Source organism: Amblyomma maculatum, chromosome 8 (assembly GCF_055883805.1).
Source record: "Amblyomma maculatum isolate TAMU_Amacu chromosome 8, ASM5588380v1, whole genome shotgun sequence".
Taxonomy (NCBI): domain Eukaryota; kingdom Metazoa; phylum Arthropoda; class Arachnida; order Ixodida; family Ixodidae; genus Amblyomma; species Amblyomma maculatum.
The window spans coordinates 16,890,740-16,907,460 of NC_139351.1; the positions used below are offsets into that span (position 1 = coordinate 16,890,740).

Genomic DNA, 16,721 nt, shown 5'->3' on the forward strand with positions numbered 1-16,721 from the left:
TGTTTTGGTACGTTACATTGTTTCTCTATGTATGAAAGTGATTGGTTGGTTGGTTAGTGGGGTCTAACGTCCCAAAGCAACTCAGGCTATGAGAAACGCCGTAGTGGAGGACTCCGGAAATTTCGACCACCTGGCGTTCTTTAACGTGCACTGACATCGCACAGCACACGGGCGCCTTGCTTTTCGCCTCCATCGAAAAGCGGCCGCCGAGGCCGGGATTCGATGCCGCGTCCTTGGGAACAGTAGTCGAGCGTCGTAACCACTGCGCCACCCCGGCGGGGTGAAAGTGAAGAGACGTAACATACAGTAACCTAAGTGATCGGGAACCATTTACTAAGCACTCGCGACATGCGTAAATTATGACACATTGTTTGGGGATTTTTGGCCTTTTTGCAAATTCTTCATTTCTCGAATCTTATGCCATCTCAAACCTCCACAAACTATCGCTATTACAAGCGACATGGTAGATTTGCAGTTAAATCTCTGTCAGTTGTTTTTCAATATACAGATGCATGAATAACGCTTACCCAAAGCTTGCAATAACGATGGGAGTGACGCTTATTTTGTTTATAGATTCTGGGGAAAAAATGAATTATTTTAGTTTACATTACGAGAATTTCTTCAAATTAAGACGTTATTCAACTCACAGAGAAATGCGATCATTTAGCAAGCTTCCTAATAAACCTAAACCGCTGTTACGCTCATCACTCTACGTGAAGTGTATCTTAATTTAAAATACAATATTGAGTGGACACAACAGTACTGCCTTTCAAATGTGCCATTGAAATCCTATGTTCCATTTTTATAAGTTATTAGTAAACATCCGAAAGCACAGAATGAGATCGCAACAACTGCACACTGTCTTGTACACTGGTGCAGCTATCAACTCGTCCCCACTTTCTGTAAACAATAAGAAAACCAACAGCCCAGTTGGGTACGCCAAACTTGTCCTGGTGTCTCAGTAGATAAGACGCTAGGCTGGTGCTCCAGAGTACCCGACTTCAAGCGCTGCCGCGTGAGCCGCGTATCGATAAAGGAGAAAAGCAAAGGCTTCTGCGTGTTGTGTGATGTGAGTGCGCTTTAAAGTTTCCCAAGTGGTTGAAATTATTCAGGAGCCATTCACTATAGCATCTCATTCTCTATTGCTATCTTCAAATCCCACCTTTCTTGATTCCCTTAAAGAGCGCTTGAGTGTTCACGGCTATGCGTGACAGAGAGCGAGCTCGAATTCCCTTCCTATAACCAAATTTGCCAATTTACATTCTTATGGCACAACTCAAGCAAAGAAAAATGAAAGAAAGCAGTATTTCCGCCATAAGCGCACAATCAGCCGAACCGACTGGAGCAAGCGATTTTCAAATAGGACATTACCAATTTGATAAATACTGTGGGTCCTGATTTTCTGGTTGGGCTCTGGAAAAGGAAACCGATATTTATTAAATGTTTTTGTTTTTGTTTGCACTAGATACTGCGATCTAGTGCAGATCATAACAGGATGGGGAAAAAAAAAACGAAATAGAAGCATACAAACACAACTCAAATTCATAAAATTCATAATATTTTCAGGCACTTTTCAACATTAGTACACTATGATGGGTAACAGTCTCTCTGTTAAGTGTGTTCCACTCCGTAATTGTCCTCGGAAAAAAGGAATATTTTAAGCAGTTATTTCGCCCATTCAAGGAAGTTATTGTCAGTGCGTGCCTTTGCCTCGTATTATAACCGGACAAGTAAACAAAATAACTAGAAATATTAACATTATAGTCACTTTTTAGGAGCGGAAATAGAAACTTTAATCGGCAAACACGATTGCGCTCACTTACGGGGTAATTCGCTTTTGCAAGCTCATTGACAGATGCACGGCCGTATGAGATAAAAACAAACTTGACTACCGTGCGCTGTATTCGCTCTAGTTTATGAAAGTTGGTTAATCTGAAAGGGTCCCAGATAATTATGGCATATTCTACTACAGGGGCAGACTTCAGTGAGTGCCTAAAAAAAGAGTTTGCGCATGAAATTTGCTATAACAGTAATATGGGTTTTGGTCCATAAAATATTGTTAGTGATCTATAGACCCAAATATTTATACTTTGCTACCTCTATTAATGATATGTTGCTAGCATCGTGCACAAAGTGAAGAGGCCTTTCCTTAAGTGTAATTTTCATAAAAACTGTTTTTTCAAAATTAACAAACATCTGCCACTCATTACACCACGGAATCAGTTTCGCTAAATAATTATTTAGACACACTTGGTCATCAATTTAAAGACACATCTGTGTACAAAATACAATCAACCGCGTAAAGCTTCACACAGACAGCTTTCACAACTTAGCTTCTGTTTTCCTCAAATATGTATTTTAGTGGTGTCGGTAACTTTGGCTTAAGCCTTGAAAAGTCGTATCTGCCCCATAACAGAAATAAATATATATCAAGAGCTATGCAAAAAGCATCGATTTTCAGACCTTATTGTCAGCATCCTGTGTACTAAATATATTTACGAGAACTCGGAAGGAACGTCCAGCTGAAACAGGAAAGAAGCTCTGAGTTGCGAAAAATTATCCCCTTTGTAACCTCACCTAATGCTTCTTCTAACAATAACAGCTGTATTCTGCAATTTCCGAAGAAACATTTATGCATGCTAAAGAGGGCGCAAGAAATGAAAGTAACATGTTCTTCACTTCTATATTCTAGAGCGGAGTTTATAAAATTAAAATACCACTTTTTCGAGAAGTGCTCGCGTAAAGAGCTGTTAGGTGTGCTGAGCAATGCACCGAGAGCTTGGAGAATTTCTTTCATTCCTATTTAGGATTTCCTTAGTTCTTCTTATCTGTACTGTTGTACGAAATTCAAGTGCACTATATATATTTAAAGAAATAGTTTTTGCTTACTCAGAGATAACAACCAATGCACAAAGAAAACAGAGGGACAAAATTGTCGACTTCATCTCAGGAGCTTCGGTTGTGAAGAGCACCTTTCGTGGCAGCAACTAGCGTTTTGGTGTTTGTACTGAAGTCCTTGCTTAAATTTGCTTATTATGATTCTTACGCATTCACGTATTTTGTTTTTCGCTGAATCATCAATTCTTATTGGTGGCGCAACGCTATTTGGTAAGAACATCGACTGAAAAGCATGGACGAAATTATTTTTAAGTCCTGATGTTGCGCTCTTGAAGTGGCATGCAGATGTCTATAAAAGGTCACACTTTAAATTTAAAGTGATAGCCTCAATACCCCCGTGTTCTCTAATATGTACCATCAGTGTTGTCTGCCTAGTCATTTTGCGTGAAAGGTCATTGGGATGGCTATTTAGAGGTCATATGGATGGCTAGCTATGGCAGGTGGTTGCTGGCAGGCGATGTGGCCATTGGCTAACTTTTCGTCGGGTTGTGTTTCGTCGAGGGATGGTACGAAATCACTGATTTGCAAGCAGCTACACAACAAGCTTCACCGTCGAAACCCAAATCTGGACCTCCACAAACTTTGGACAATTTAAATACGCTGCGCCCCGGCCATCCAAAGGTTCATACTGCTTGAGCAAAACGGTTCTTTACGTCTATCTTGCGTAGTCATTGACACAATTTAATATTGCATAATAGTATGGTAATGAATATGACTAGGCGTCTTTCCCGACTGATTTAAGTACGTTGAAAAAAATAAAGCGACGAAGAGCCGTAAAATTCTCGCACTTTATTTAAAATATATATTAAAATATATATTGCTACGGTACGCAGTGAAAGAGACACTGACGAAGTGCTGGGCTAGTGGAAAAAGACGACGCTGCAGCTACGTCTGGTTCTCCTGTGAGTGTGCCCATGACGGTGAACTGTTGCTGCTACGACGTACCATCGCCTCCTAACATCTCGACGTGCCTCGTAACATCTTGGTGGAGGTGCGGGGTACTTCGTATATATATCGTATTATAGTAATCGCTTGGATTTAAAATATATATTTTAGTAATCGAAGGCCTGTGGTCATTTTTTGTTTTCAATAAAAGCTTTATATGTGGTGTGCAAATTCTCTGCACAAAAAAATGAACCTCAGTTCTGCAAGATATATATGCAGTAGTTTTATCGGCAAAAAATCGCATACCACTATAGTTGTAAAACGCCATTTTTGCCATTTCAAAAAGTTGCACGTTTGGAGCCCTACAGCTTGCTCGCTAAACTTGTTCGTGTATTATTGTTTGCTCAATAGATATCTGCAATGTTTTCCTTAAGGAGACTTGTTAAAGAAAATTTTTCCAGTTTTACGAAAAAATCGCATTCTTTGCTCTAGGAGCGACGCGCTGCAAGAAAGCTGAGCTTCAATCCTATACATTTTGGCATGTAGAATTAAGTTGTTTCATTAAAAATACGTTTTCTCTTGATTCCGGAGGCGATGCTCCTATTTAAGACAAGATAGCGCTATCTAGTTCCCCCTTCGAGTTATAGATCAATTCGCTCTTGCCCTACTACCTGTTCCATTGACCGTCCTGGTTAGCTCAGTTGGTAGAGCGACTGCCCTGGAAAGGCGGTGATCACAGGTTCGATCCCAGGACCAGGACAATCCTACGAAGTCTCTGAGAAAGCTGTACAGCTTTTTTTTTTGTAGCGGTATGGCTGCGATTGGGTACATGCCAATGAGTAATTACTGCCTTATTACAAACCTACTCCCCCTTAGAGGTTTCACCTAGATATTCGATCATCAGGTTTAAAATTTATAAGCTTCGAGTTAAAAGCGTACCTTTAATATATGGAGCACGGTCTCGCTTTTCGCCAATGTATTTCGTGGTGAAAAGAGCACTAGCCTAAACAATTCTTGGTTAAAAGGTATTTGTGTCGCGAATGCCCAGGGCGGAATGTCATAATTTCCCAAGACGTCCACGGGAGCGAGCATTTTAATAACATTTAGGATCATACTGCGGAGCCTCGTTTGCGACAAAATTAACAAATACCTTTTTATTCTGGTCACATAATTGCAAAAACCATCTCCATAATTGGTGCAAAACGTTTACCTTACTTTTCAGCTAATTTGTCTGTGCATGTTCGTTTCCAGCGTGCCCGCTCGGAGAGAGATGCTACATCGTTAGGCAAAGTATTTCCTAAACTCGTCTAGTGTCGTCACTGTGAGTGGTGAAGCGCATGCATCTGTAAGACAGTGTAGCAGTAATCCTCTTTTTCTGGCTTCACAACAGTGCATTAATAATAATGACTTTAAGAAAAGTACACAATGTCGCATATTTTTCTCAGACCATACTTTATTGAATTCTTTTCCTCATTTCTCCTATCACCTCATTTCTTTCCAATGTCCAAGCTGGCGACCATACGCAAGCGAGTGGTAGTCTAGGTTTTTCCGGAGCGTTTGCAATGCACGCACAGTCCCTTTCCCCCGCAACTATCTCCTATGACCGCTGTTAGACGGCACTACAGGAACAGAAAAGAAAAAAGAAAAAACAAACGAAACGTTAACAGAGCAGAAAAGTATAAGGACGATTGATACTTCCGAATGTGAAATTTGAGCCATGCTATTTAAAACCGTTTTTACAATATATTGAGGCAAATAATTTGAGAGATGCTTGTGTGTTTGTAAAGTGCAGGTACAAAGCACATTTATAGAAGTTAGCCATTACTGTGTACAGTTGGCTTATTGTACCACTTCAAAGGTATTACTGGATGAGTGGCTGATTGATTACAGGTCTAAAAATGTTCCCAGCATTCATATAACACCTTGGGTCGTTATTCTAACTCCTCTCTAAAATAATGCTGCCTTGCATTTGCTTGCTCGCGGTGTGCATAATGTGAAAGCGTTAGATAGCTCGTTCTTCAGAAAATAAGTGCGGTAGGCGTTGTCGGTATTGGCTTTGTAAGGGACAAACTGAGAGAATATATCAAATATATATATATATATATATATATATATATATATATATATATATATATATATATATATATATATTGTTGGCTGTCCTCTCTTAAAGACCCGTCCGGCCGCCTCGCACGATGGGCTCTCCGCCTACAGGAATTTGACATCCGCGTTATATATCGCTCTGGCCGTAAACACATGGACGCCGACGCACTATCTCGTTCTCCCGTCTCCAACGAACCTGCTTGCTCTACGGCGGCTGATCCCGTCCTCTCCTCTCTAACCATCGCTGACATGCCTGCGGAGCAGCGAAAAGACCCGTGGCTCGCATCTCTTATCGAGATCGTGTCCGCTTCTCCTAACGCTGCTGCGCCTTCTCGGGCTTTACGCCGTCAAGCACCACACTTTGCCCTACGAGACGGTCTTCTCTACCGCTCATATGAGGCCAGCCAGTCTTTCACGTCATGGTCGCCGGTTCCGCTGAAGATAGGAGGATCACGCTGGCGCAAAGCTCCAGCGCAGAACACCGCGGATGAGGGGCCGGTTTGACTGGGGGTAGTAGCGTCGGTCATTGCTTGTGTCGGGAGTGTGCGGCTGCGGAGCTCCAGGGCGGCAGGAAATGCTAACCTCCACCAAGTGAAAGGGGGTTTTTACTGTGCTTTAACAGGGATAATAGCCCTGTCGAAGTTTCACGGCGAACCACACAAGAACACAGCCAGTCTCAGTCTCCACAAGCGAGCACGAGCAGCGCAGCGGCACTTCGTCGTCCTTATCCTCGTCTTCGTGATATTCTCACCTACTTAATCCTCGTCTTCGTATATCCTCGTGTAGTTCACTACAATATATATATATTGGGAGAAAAAATGCGCGGTCACTGATTAGCGGATAGGTAGCGTGATTTCTCTGGACCACATTACCAGTGGCTTTTGATTTTACCACTTATGAAACTCCGCTTCAAAAGTGAGTAATTTTGGTATGAATTTTCATGAGCTTATGGGTCGTAGTGTCATCTAAAAGCGCCGAATCAAAGCTATATGCTGCTGCCACTGTACACTGCTAAACAGTGTTTCTTCTGTTTTTTATTCTTTTAGGGCAAATTATTTCTGTAACTTATGTGTAATTATTTTTGTTTGTGTGTCTGATTTTATTGACCAGGAGGTTGGGCACTTGCAACCAATCTAAAAGTTTGCGACTCAGACAGTATACATCAATGATGGCACGCGTCGCCACTATTCGCAACACCCAAATTTGCAGACATTGATTCCGCTACATTTTTTATGCTTGGCCCTTATGATAAGCTTGCGATTGGTAATATTAAAGAGCACTGCGCATGGCTAAAATCCAGCGCGAGTTGCTCTTGGCATGTGCTGCCTTCCACCTTTCTATGCTCTCTCTGCCACTTTATTGGTGCTCTTGTGCGCCGACTTCACTTTCACACACTGTGCTAAAGGAAACCTAATACGCATCCAGTAGTCCAGACATGGCAGTAATTAAAGTGCAGTAATGTAATTACTGTTACTTAATTATTTTCTCCAATTACTATATTATATAGGATTATTTTAGAAGAAATTAATTACTTTCTAAATTTCTTATCCTAAAGTATACCACTGCCATCCTAGAAATACGGTAGAGTGATGAGAAAGCAAAAACGACGCACGGAAAGCGTAGGGCAGCGCAACATTATAAAAAAAAACAGATTTGAGTTTAATTACTGGTCTTTTACGTTTGGTGTCACCTGTTGCTGGTATATTTAGTCCGGTTATCATATAAGCTGTCGCAACCATTCCCCGAGCAACGATATAAGGCGTCATGAGACCTCCGAGGTGCCAGATGGTGCAACAGCGTTCTGTTCAAAATAAGTGGGGAGTGCTTTGTTGAGCACCCTGTTGCGAAGTCAGCGGCACAGTGGTGCATGGATAGGCTCGTCCCGATGGGACTAGGGAGCGTTGAGACGAGACGGGGAAGAGGCAGGTAGAAATATCCATGGCGCAAACAATACTGATAGTATGATGCCGGTGTCAATTCCTTAGACCACGGAAGCAGTCAATGATTTGGCTCATCATCATGAGCCGGACTATACCAAATGCAGGGCAAAGGCCTTTTCCATATTCCTCCAAATAACCCGGTCCTGTACTAGATGCCTACACTTGACTCCTGGAAATTTAACCTTATCTGGCTGCTCTCGAAGTTCTTTTTGCATAGGACGCCGTTCCGAATTCTAAATGTTGGCAGGACACGCAGGAAAACACGAGGTACCACATCGTCGTCTCCTTCAAGATGCGCGATTAGCTAGCCACGCTGTGGATCATGTCTTTGTTGAACCGCCATATCAGCCGTGTTTAAGACCGCAGTAAAGCTGTCAGCGTCATCATCGTCTCCTGGCTCCAGGGGGCTCAGGACAAACAGTCAGCGTCATGATGCTTTCGGCAGGATTTATATAAAATAGTGATTTTGCACTCCTACAGAGCAAGCCGCCCAGCAGGATCTTTAAGCTTGCCAACCAACATATTGAGTGGTGGTCGATGGCCACACGAAAATGGCGGACGTACAGATACGGTCGGAACTTTGTTGTTGCCCAGATGGCAGCGACGCACTCCTTTTCCGTTGTGGAGTAATTACACTCTCCCTTGGAAAAGGTTCGGCTAGCATACGCAATAACTCGCTCAACACCGTCCTGCGATTGCACAAGTACTGCCCCCAGTCCTTTGTTGCCGGCCTCGGTGTGGAGCGCAGTGTCGCCAGCTTGATCGAAGTAGCCTAGTATAGGTGGTGTTTGAAGGGCTTGTTTTAGCTGCCTGACCGCTGACTCTTGCTCTTCATTCCATTCAAAGGCAATACTATCTTTTTTAAGGTGGATCAGGGGCACGGCGATTTGGGCGAGGTTGTGGATAAAACGCCTGAAGTAGGCGCACAAACCAAGAAACCTTCTCAGACTCTTGTCCGACGGTCGTGGAAACGACGCTACGGCTGCCGTTTTTTCAGGATCGGGTTTCACGCCCGCGTGGCTGACAATATGCCCAAGAAACTATAACTCGCTGTACGCGAACCGGCATTTTGAAGGCTTGAGTGTGAGGCCTGCCTTTCGTATAGCCTGGAGAACCACTTCGAGGCGCACAAGATGGTCGGCAAAGGTGCTCGAAAAAAGAAACAACATCATCTAAATACACAAGGCAGGTCTGCCACTTCAGTCCGGCGAGAACAGTGTCCATGACTCCTTGGAATGTTGCAGGGGTAGTACATAAACAAAACGGCATCACCCTAAAATTATAGAGGCCATCTGGTGTTATAAACACAGTTTTCTCCCGATCCCGCTCATCTACTTCAATCTACTAGTATCCGCTCTTAAAATCAATCGACGAAAAATAGTGGGCGGGACGGAGCCGAGCGAGGGTGTCGTCGATTCGTTGCAGTGGGTATACATCCTTCTGTGTCACTTTATTGCATCGTCGGTAATCTACGCAGAATCGCAGCGGCTCGTTGTTCTTTTTAACCAGCACCACAGGTGCAGTCCACAGACTGTTGGAAGGCTGGATGACGTCATCGTTTAGCATTTCACGCACTTGCTCCTGTATCGTCTCTCTTTCTTTCGAGGAAACCCGGTATGGCGGTTGGCTAATCGGATGTGTGGCGATATCGACCATAATTCTGTGTTTTGCGACAGGCGTCTTGCGAACCTTAGATGTCGTGGCAAAACAATCGTTGTATCGATGTAAAAGTTCGAGAAGCTCGCGCTTTGGGACAACTCTAGCCTTTTATATAGGTTCAGATGCAAGGCCTGTTTTTCTTGTGGTCCGGATGACAAGCCTTGCTCAGAAAACGCAACAGCCACATGAACTTCGCTAATTTCTTCCATGTAGGCTATCACTGCCTTTTTCGTCAGGTGTTGCGGCTCATTCCTAAACTTGGACACGATGATGTTGGCCCGCCATTTGTTAACGTTTCCTATCCCTCTCGCAACGCCAATTCCCCTCGTAAGCAGCATTTCAACATTTCCTTCCATGACACCTTCGCCCCAAACAGATGTCTCGGCTCTAACAGGCAGAAATATTGTCGACAGCGGCGGCAAATTTACGTGTTCGGAGTCTACTCGAAGCACAGCTCGGCTCGCTACATGAGGCCTTGGCGAAACAGAACGTGTCCGGAATGTCAATTTGTTCTTCCTTCGTCGTTCACTTCGCCATACTCGCGAAGAAAGTCCATTCTCAAAATAACAGCTTTAGAGCAATGCTCTACGATCGCGAATTTCGCAGGGCAGGTCTCACCATGAATTTCGATGCGGGCGGTGCATTTTCCTGTAGGGTACACCAGGTTACTTCCCGTTGTTGGTATTGGAGGGCTATCACACGTGGTGGTCACTTTTCGCTGTCGGCGGCAAAATTCTGCACTAAATACCGAATAATCAGCACCGGTGTCAACGAGCGCGGCAACCTCGTGACCGTCGGTTATTATCTTAACGTTATTGGACAACGTAGGTCCGTTTCGGTCCACAAGGATGCAATCGTTCGTTGCATTACGGTGTAAGGTACATAAATGGAGGCTCTTTGTTTCGGCCATCTTCGGCAACGCCACCTCCAAACGTCGCCGTACTCAGTTTTCCCGACGAGGAAGAAGGGACAAGCTCTGACGGCGAGAGCCGCGGGGAGGGAAAACTTGGCAACGTGGTAACGGCGAACTCGATGGACGTGAAGCTTGCACTGCGACGATAGAGGACTTCGAAGATACTCTTGGATAAAATAGATGCAGTACCTGTAATTCCCAACGCCACGCCGGAGCTGTGCGAGGCTTCGCTGTCTAGTTCGGAGTCGAAAGACCAGCTTTGGTTGATTGAATGGGCCAGCCAGGCAGCAAAGGCCGCAGGAGTCCTGGAATGAGGACCCAATCACGGGAGCTGTACATTATTATTCTTTTTTTTTGCATTATATAAAGTTTTCTCTCTCGCTTAACCTCATCTGTCCACCTAACTTTCTGTTGCCTCCTTGTATGCTTTCCTTCTCTTGGAATACAGTATGTTGCCTTAAGCGACCATCGGTTGTATCCTCTACACAATACAGGTCATGCCCATGCCCACTTCTTGATTTCCAATAGAATATCAGGAACATGAGTTATGTCCCTTACCCACTCTACACGTTCCCTATCTCTTAACGTGATCCGTACCAATTTTCGTTCCATAGCACTCTGCGTTGTCCTCAACTTATTTAGAACCCGTTTCGTTTGCCTACACATTTCAGCCCGATAGGTGAGTACAGGTAAGATGCAAATGTTGTAGACTTCCCTCTTGATCGACACCGGTAAGTCATAACCTGCGAGTACTTGTCAAATGCGCCTCATCCCAAATATATTCTCCGGATTATTTCGCTTCATGGTCCGGATCTGTTGTTACTGCATGTCCTATGTAGACATATTTGAATACTATGCTACGCTACTAGCGTAAACTGCTGTTCCTTCCTGAGGTTGTTGAACATTACCTTGATCTTCTGCATATTTATTTTCATGCCTCCATTTCTGCTTATTCTGTCAAGGTCCTCAATGATTTATTTTAGTTCCTTCCTTGAGTTTCTTAGCTAGGCAATGCCATCAGGGAATCGCAGATTATTGAGGTAATCTCCACCTACCCATATCCCTACTGCTCCCATTCCAAGTCTCTGAATACTTCCTCTAAGCAAGCTGTGAATAGTACTTGGGAGATCGTGTCTCCTTGCCTAACACCTTTCTCTATAGAAATTTGGTTACTTTCTTTATGCACAACTATGATTGCTTAATAGGTGTCAAATGGTGAAGACAACTCCGGGCCGGAAAAACGCTGGATTCACCGCTTGTCTCTGATTGATGTACAGTGCAAGTAACGAACCTTTGACCATGCTTCTATTCTCTAGTTTTCTTGCCGTTGTCTTAACTTGGTGATAGCGGGTACTATAGCAAAGAGGCTGGCAATAGCTGTCTGGGACCGAATTTGGACAAAAGGACGAAAGAATGTGTGCGTCATGTTTGGAGAGAGATTTTAATTTGGTTTACAAGTAATTCAAAAGTAATTAAATTGCTCTGTAGCACTAATTGTAATATAATATATTTACGTTTTGAGAGCAGTAATTCATAGCGTGGGTTAAATAAGGTTTTGAAATCTTCAGCAAAATATTTAGTAATGTAAGTTAATTCCTTTTCGAAAGTAATTTTGCCATGTATCGTCTATTGCCCACCCTCATTCCCTATTCAAATCACTGATTCGCGATCATTTCTCTCCAACCTGTTTCGTAAACCGCCTCGACAACTTCAGATAGTTCCTCACATCTTCAGTGTGAATGCACTATCCGCAGACTAACACCCTGAGTAAAAATAAGACTTCTTGCTTTGGGGGCAGAGGCATAAAACTAGCTGCATAGCAATGTTATGCATAGCAATGCTGCGGTGCTTCCTTTGCCGCCGCGCATTTTATCAAGATGATGGCGTAGATGTGCGGCCGAGGATTCTGCGGCAGAGCACGTGGCGGTCAGCTCTCCGTAAACCAGAATTAAAATAGGGGTTTAATGTATGTCTTATTTCAGCCGAGTATTCAAGAGCTAGGCGACAGAAGATTAGAACCTGGGCCACATCGCTTTCGCATAATATCAAAATCTTGAAGAACATTTGTAGTTATTTGATTGACATTTCATATTTACTGTAATTACCTGCATCGCAAGATTTTGGCTTGTTTCTTTGGATCACCACATCAGTGGCCTCTCAGAGAAGTGTCAGGCCTAACTTCACCAACCGTGCTGAATCTGCAAGCTATACCTATCGCCTCAACCGTAGAGACGCGGTCGCTGACCATCATAACCAATCTGAGGACTCTCCTCTCCTGATGCTCTCCTACAACACGCCCCTGATCCTAGCATGGCAAGCAAGAAAACGCCCCGACCTACAGATCAAGATGACTTTTCAGATAGCCCAAAGTCTTCATCTACCATCACGTAACTCTACTGCGAAGTCTGCTGAAAAGCATGCGATATTTGTTTATGTGGCGTCAAAGTGTCTCTCGAGGCGGCCGCTTTTGAGGCTCGACGTATCCAACATTTCTAAACCATCTAAGTTCAATCGTTCGGTTTTCATTTGACCAACTGATTTTAGACATCGTATTACTGGGTTCAATTCGTTGGAAATGAGGTAAGCAATAAAATTTATGGCTTAAGATGGCGTCCTTCAAATTCGCATTAACGACTAGCTGCATCTTCTTAAGTTGATACCTGCATCGTGGTCGCGACTGAACTCCTCATTCAAACCAGAGTAGAAGCAAGAATTGCATTATATTTCTACTATCCCCGATCAAGCAACAGCATAGTCGGTGTCATTAATGGTTCCCCCCTGGACCTTTCTTAAAGAGATATCTAAAACACCGTTGTCATGTAGTGCCCTAGTAAAATCTGTCCACCTTGAAGGAAAGTCAGAATATGTCCGCATTATATTTGGGAAGAAATCTGCGTCGGAATACGTTATGCTTGGGTTTTTGCGACACCGTGTGCTTGAGTATATTCTATAACCATGGCAATTCAGCACATTGAAGCGCTTCGGCCATGCGGCTACAGCTTGCTGACTTGCCTTCAGCCGCCTTTGCTGTGGCAGCTGGCACCACGACTAAACTGCATGCCCAGGTGACAGGCTCCTTTTTCCTAACTCTAATCAACATGAGATGAAATATTCCCACTGCACAGCCTAACAGAACAAGAAACGCATTTATGCATTTATACCTATAAGCGCTCCAACAATACCGGCCGTAATTAGGTCAGCAAAACTGAACTATTTGTGGAAAACGAAATACCAAAGAAGGCGCAACAAAAAGCGCATCAGCTAGAACGAAATCACCTACACTGTCCGGGGAAAAAAAGCTAAGTGCACTGATGACGTGACTGAAAGCTCTTTTTTTTATTTGCGGCTAGACGTTTCGCAGCCTTTTATACCGAGAACATATGAAACTGCTGCTGGGCAGCCTCAGTCGCGGTGTATCATAGAACTTCCGCTGAAAAGACCTCTTCACCCAAACGTTGAATGCTCTAGGTGTCCAACGTATCCGGTTTTGAGGCTGATCGCGCTTTTTTTTTTACACCGATCTCGTCCTCGTTTCTGAAGCCCATCTTTAAAAATTCTTGATTTTCTCATACCTCTTCTTGCACAATGGCGCTAGTAATCAATCGACTGGCGGTTCGACCTAGCATGCAAAGGATTCGAATCATGGGCACCATCTTTTATTGAAATGCATGCATCGTTCGTTGGCGTCTATGATTTTCGATACTCTGTTTTCAAGCATCAGTCCCTATAACTGTCTAATAAGAACCTTAACTAAATACTGCAGTCCGTCTTTCAGGTATACACTGCTGTGAAATCAACAACTAGCATGAACCTTCGTAAGGCTATTCTGGTTATCCGCAAAATATCACCTTCATCCCTCATTCCGAGCCACCGAATCAACTTTATGAGTACATTGGAATTATTGTCAAATGCTTGAAAGTGCAGTGTACTGTAATATTTGGATACATACATTATCATGTATGTTTTGATGTTCACCGCCTGCAAGATATTTTGCGCACCAGATATCGTAATGGCAGGTTTCAGCTCAAGTCATCCTGCTTGGGGGTTGCATTATATCAACCGCCAGAGTTCGGCAACTATTTGACTGCTCTGCACAATAATTTCACATTTTTCAAATGCGCGGCCAAACAACTCCTTACCAAGCAGAATTGCCCAGCGCTATTGGCGTCTCTAAGATCTCAGCCAATCTGTCGGCTTCAGTAACCTTATCTGAGAAAATTCAGTTTCAGGGTAACGATCACATATGTCTACCCACGTTTAGGTTAGTCGCATTATTGTATGTTCCCAGTGGTATGAAATTCATTGCAAGATAGCACTGGCACTGTAGATCAACTGTAGGTGCGGTGCATCTGTCGCACCGAAATCAAAATTTTTCCTTGCTGCAGTAGAACGAGATCATGCTCTTAGCACTAATATCCTGAACCTACCAAAGGCTTGCCCATCTTTTGATGCTGATTACGCAGAACATCGATCAATACACCGTACAGCAGAAAAACAGGCTCACAAGGTTTCCAAGAATGATATTCGCGTTACTAGTCGTGCAGAAAAACAGCTTCAGCGTCATTTGGAGAAACCAGCAGGAAGGGAACGTAGACCATTTCGCTCGAAAATAGGTCCTGGAAAGCCTCTTTCGAAAGTACGAAGCATTGTGTGGAGCATCGGAAGCCCGCCTTCGTCACTGCATTCTCTCGGGTGCGTGGATGTAAACACTAATTCTTCACTTAGAGCACTGGAGGCCTCCTGCTCAAATATCATTACTCCGATAATAGCTACTGCGGGGCCAGTGTTGCTTCATGCGTCTCTCCTATCGCCCTCCTAGAATTATTAAGGAAGTGCATCAAGCTGCCTAGGAAATCACTAACGAAATATCCTGTCTGGCACTTGGCCGTGTTCCTTCCTTGCCTCAACTGCGAAGTATAGCCAAGGCACGGTTGATTGCCGTTTATAACTCCTGAACGGTAGACCGTCTTGTGCGCTACTGGAAGTATCCACTTTGTTATTACTGTGCTTAAAGTGGCACGTCATCAATGGACTTGAAATCCTACCGTGGTATTCCACTGTCTTGCGTGCGGAGACGAAGGAAACGAATTGTCCATTCGCGTCTTAATTGAATGTCACAAAGATGGCAATTTCCTTCCAACAATGACAAGCTTCAGAAAGAGTCATAGCTGTGTTGACAACATTATTGCTCTTGCCAAATGTGTAAGAGGCTTAACAGGTAAGCGGTCGATATTCATTGAAGTTCCCGAGAATCAAGCTTTGATAAACTCAAATATGAGGCGATTAATTCATTCTTGCCATCAGTTGGTATCAGTTGACAAATCTCTAAATGGTTGGGTGGTAATCTCTATGAGAGATTGAATTACGTGTCAAGGGTAAAAGGTGGCACATCCCTGTATCATGTATCTCGTTGCTTCCCTCAGGGAGTGAACATATCTTGTTTTACTAGAGGCTCTTGTTGGCTTGCTACGTACCATTGATATCTCCCCTATGCAAATAATACCTCTGTGTGATGCTCCAGACAAGACAGGGGAGTCATGTACGCGTGACTAAAGACAGAAAGAGCGGTAAAGCCTTATTCTTAAACCAACGTCGTCTCCTTTCGTCTTCAATGTGCGCAACAATGTTACTTTCATGGCGGATTTATTTTCGCTATGCCTCGAAATACGCCATCAGAAATTCTTGATATGACCTTTGAATATCCCTCTTATGATTACCACGTGTTTATAAGGTTATAGATCAAAATTTGTACATTTGTTTACTATAGCCATCTTGCTCACGGAGCCTCTCGCAAGCCAGCACTGTTTCTTAAAACTATACAAGCTAAAGCCTTAATAGTCTGCCTCGTACTTCTGAAAACCACCTCTACGAGTCTGCTTTGGCAAAGAGCACACTATTTCCGCAGGACATGGTTCGTCTCCAGCTGCGGTTTGTGGCATGTGAATCTCTCCACCCCCTTGCAGAATACAATACGAATGCGATCTCCAACCGCCAGTCGCAAAAGCAGTGCGCAGTCACTCAGTATTTATCACCATGGAGATTTACTTAGTTGCGAATTTAAACTATATAAACGACATTAAGTGTACAGTCCACAGTTCTGGACCTGTATGTAAGTAGGTGGTCCTTGAGTACATGTCTGGCGAGTACAGTTGGCACTGCCACATCAAACCTGCTGGCTCTTTCATGTCTGCATCCTCAGTCATTGACATCAGGATATCATAAACGCAGACCACAACCTCGGGGACACTCAATCACCGCGCTTCGGCTATGGCTACTGAGCCAGCTGTTCTGCCAGTAGCTTTTTCGTATATTCTGTGCAGCCA

General features: G+C 43.7%; 1 long non-coding RNA gene across 4 annotated transcripts in view; it reads left to right on the forward strand.

Moving 5' to 3' along the window:
• The window catches only part of LOC146180620 (uncharacterized), a 225,455-nt gene that overhangs the window by 72,977 nt on the left and 135,757 nt on the right, over positions 1-16,721 (forward strand). Inside the window, exon 5 of one of the 4 annotated variants that reach the window (XR_014700102.1) lies at positions 3,732-3,957. The exons of the other annotated variants lie outside the window; for them this stretch is intronic. This is a non-coding gene — a long non-coding RNA (uncharacterized LOC146180620). Of the gene's footprint in view, positions 1-3,731; positions 3,958-16,721 lie in introns of those variants that run through there. 4 annotated transcript variants of the gene reach the window in all.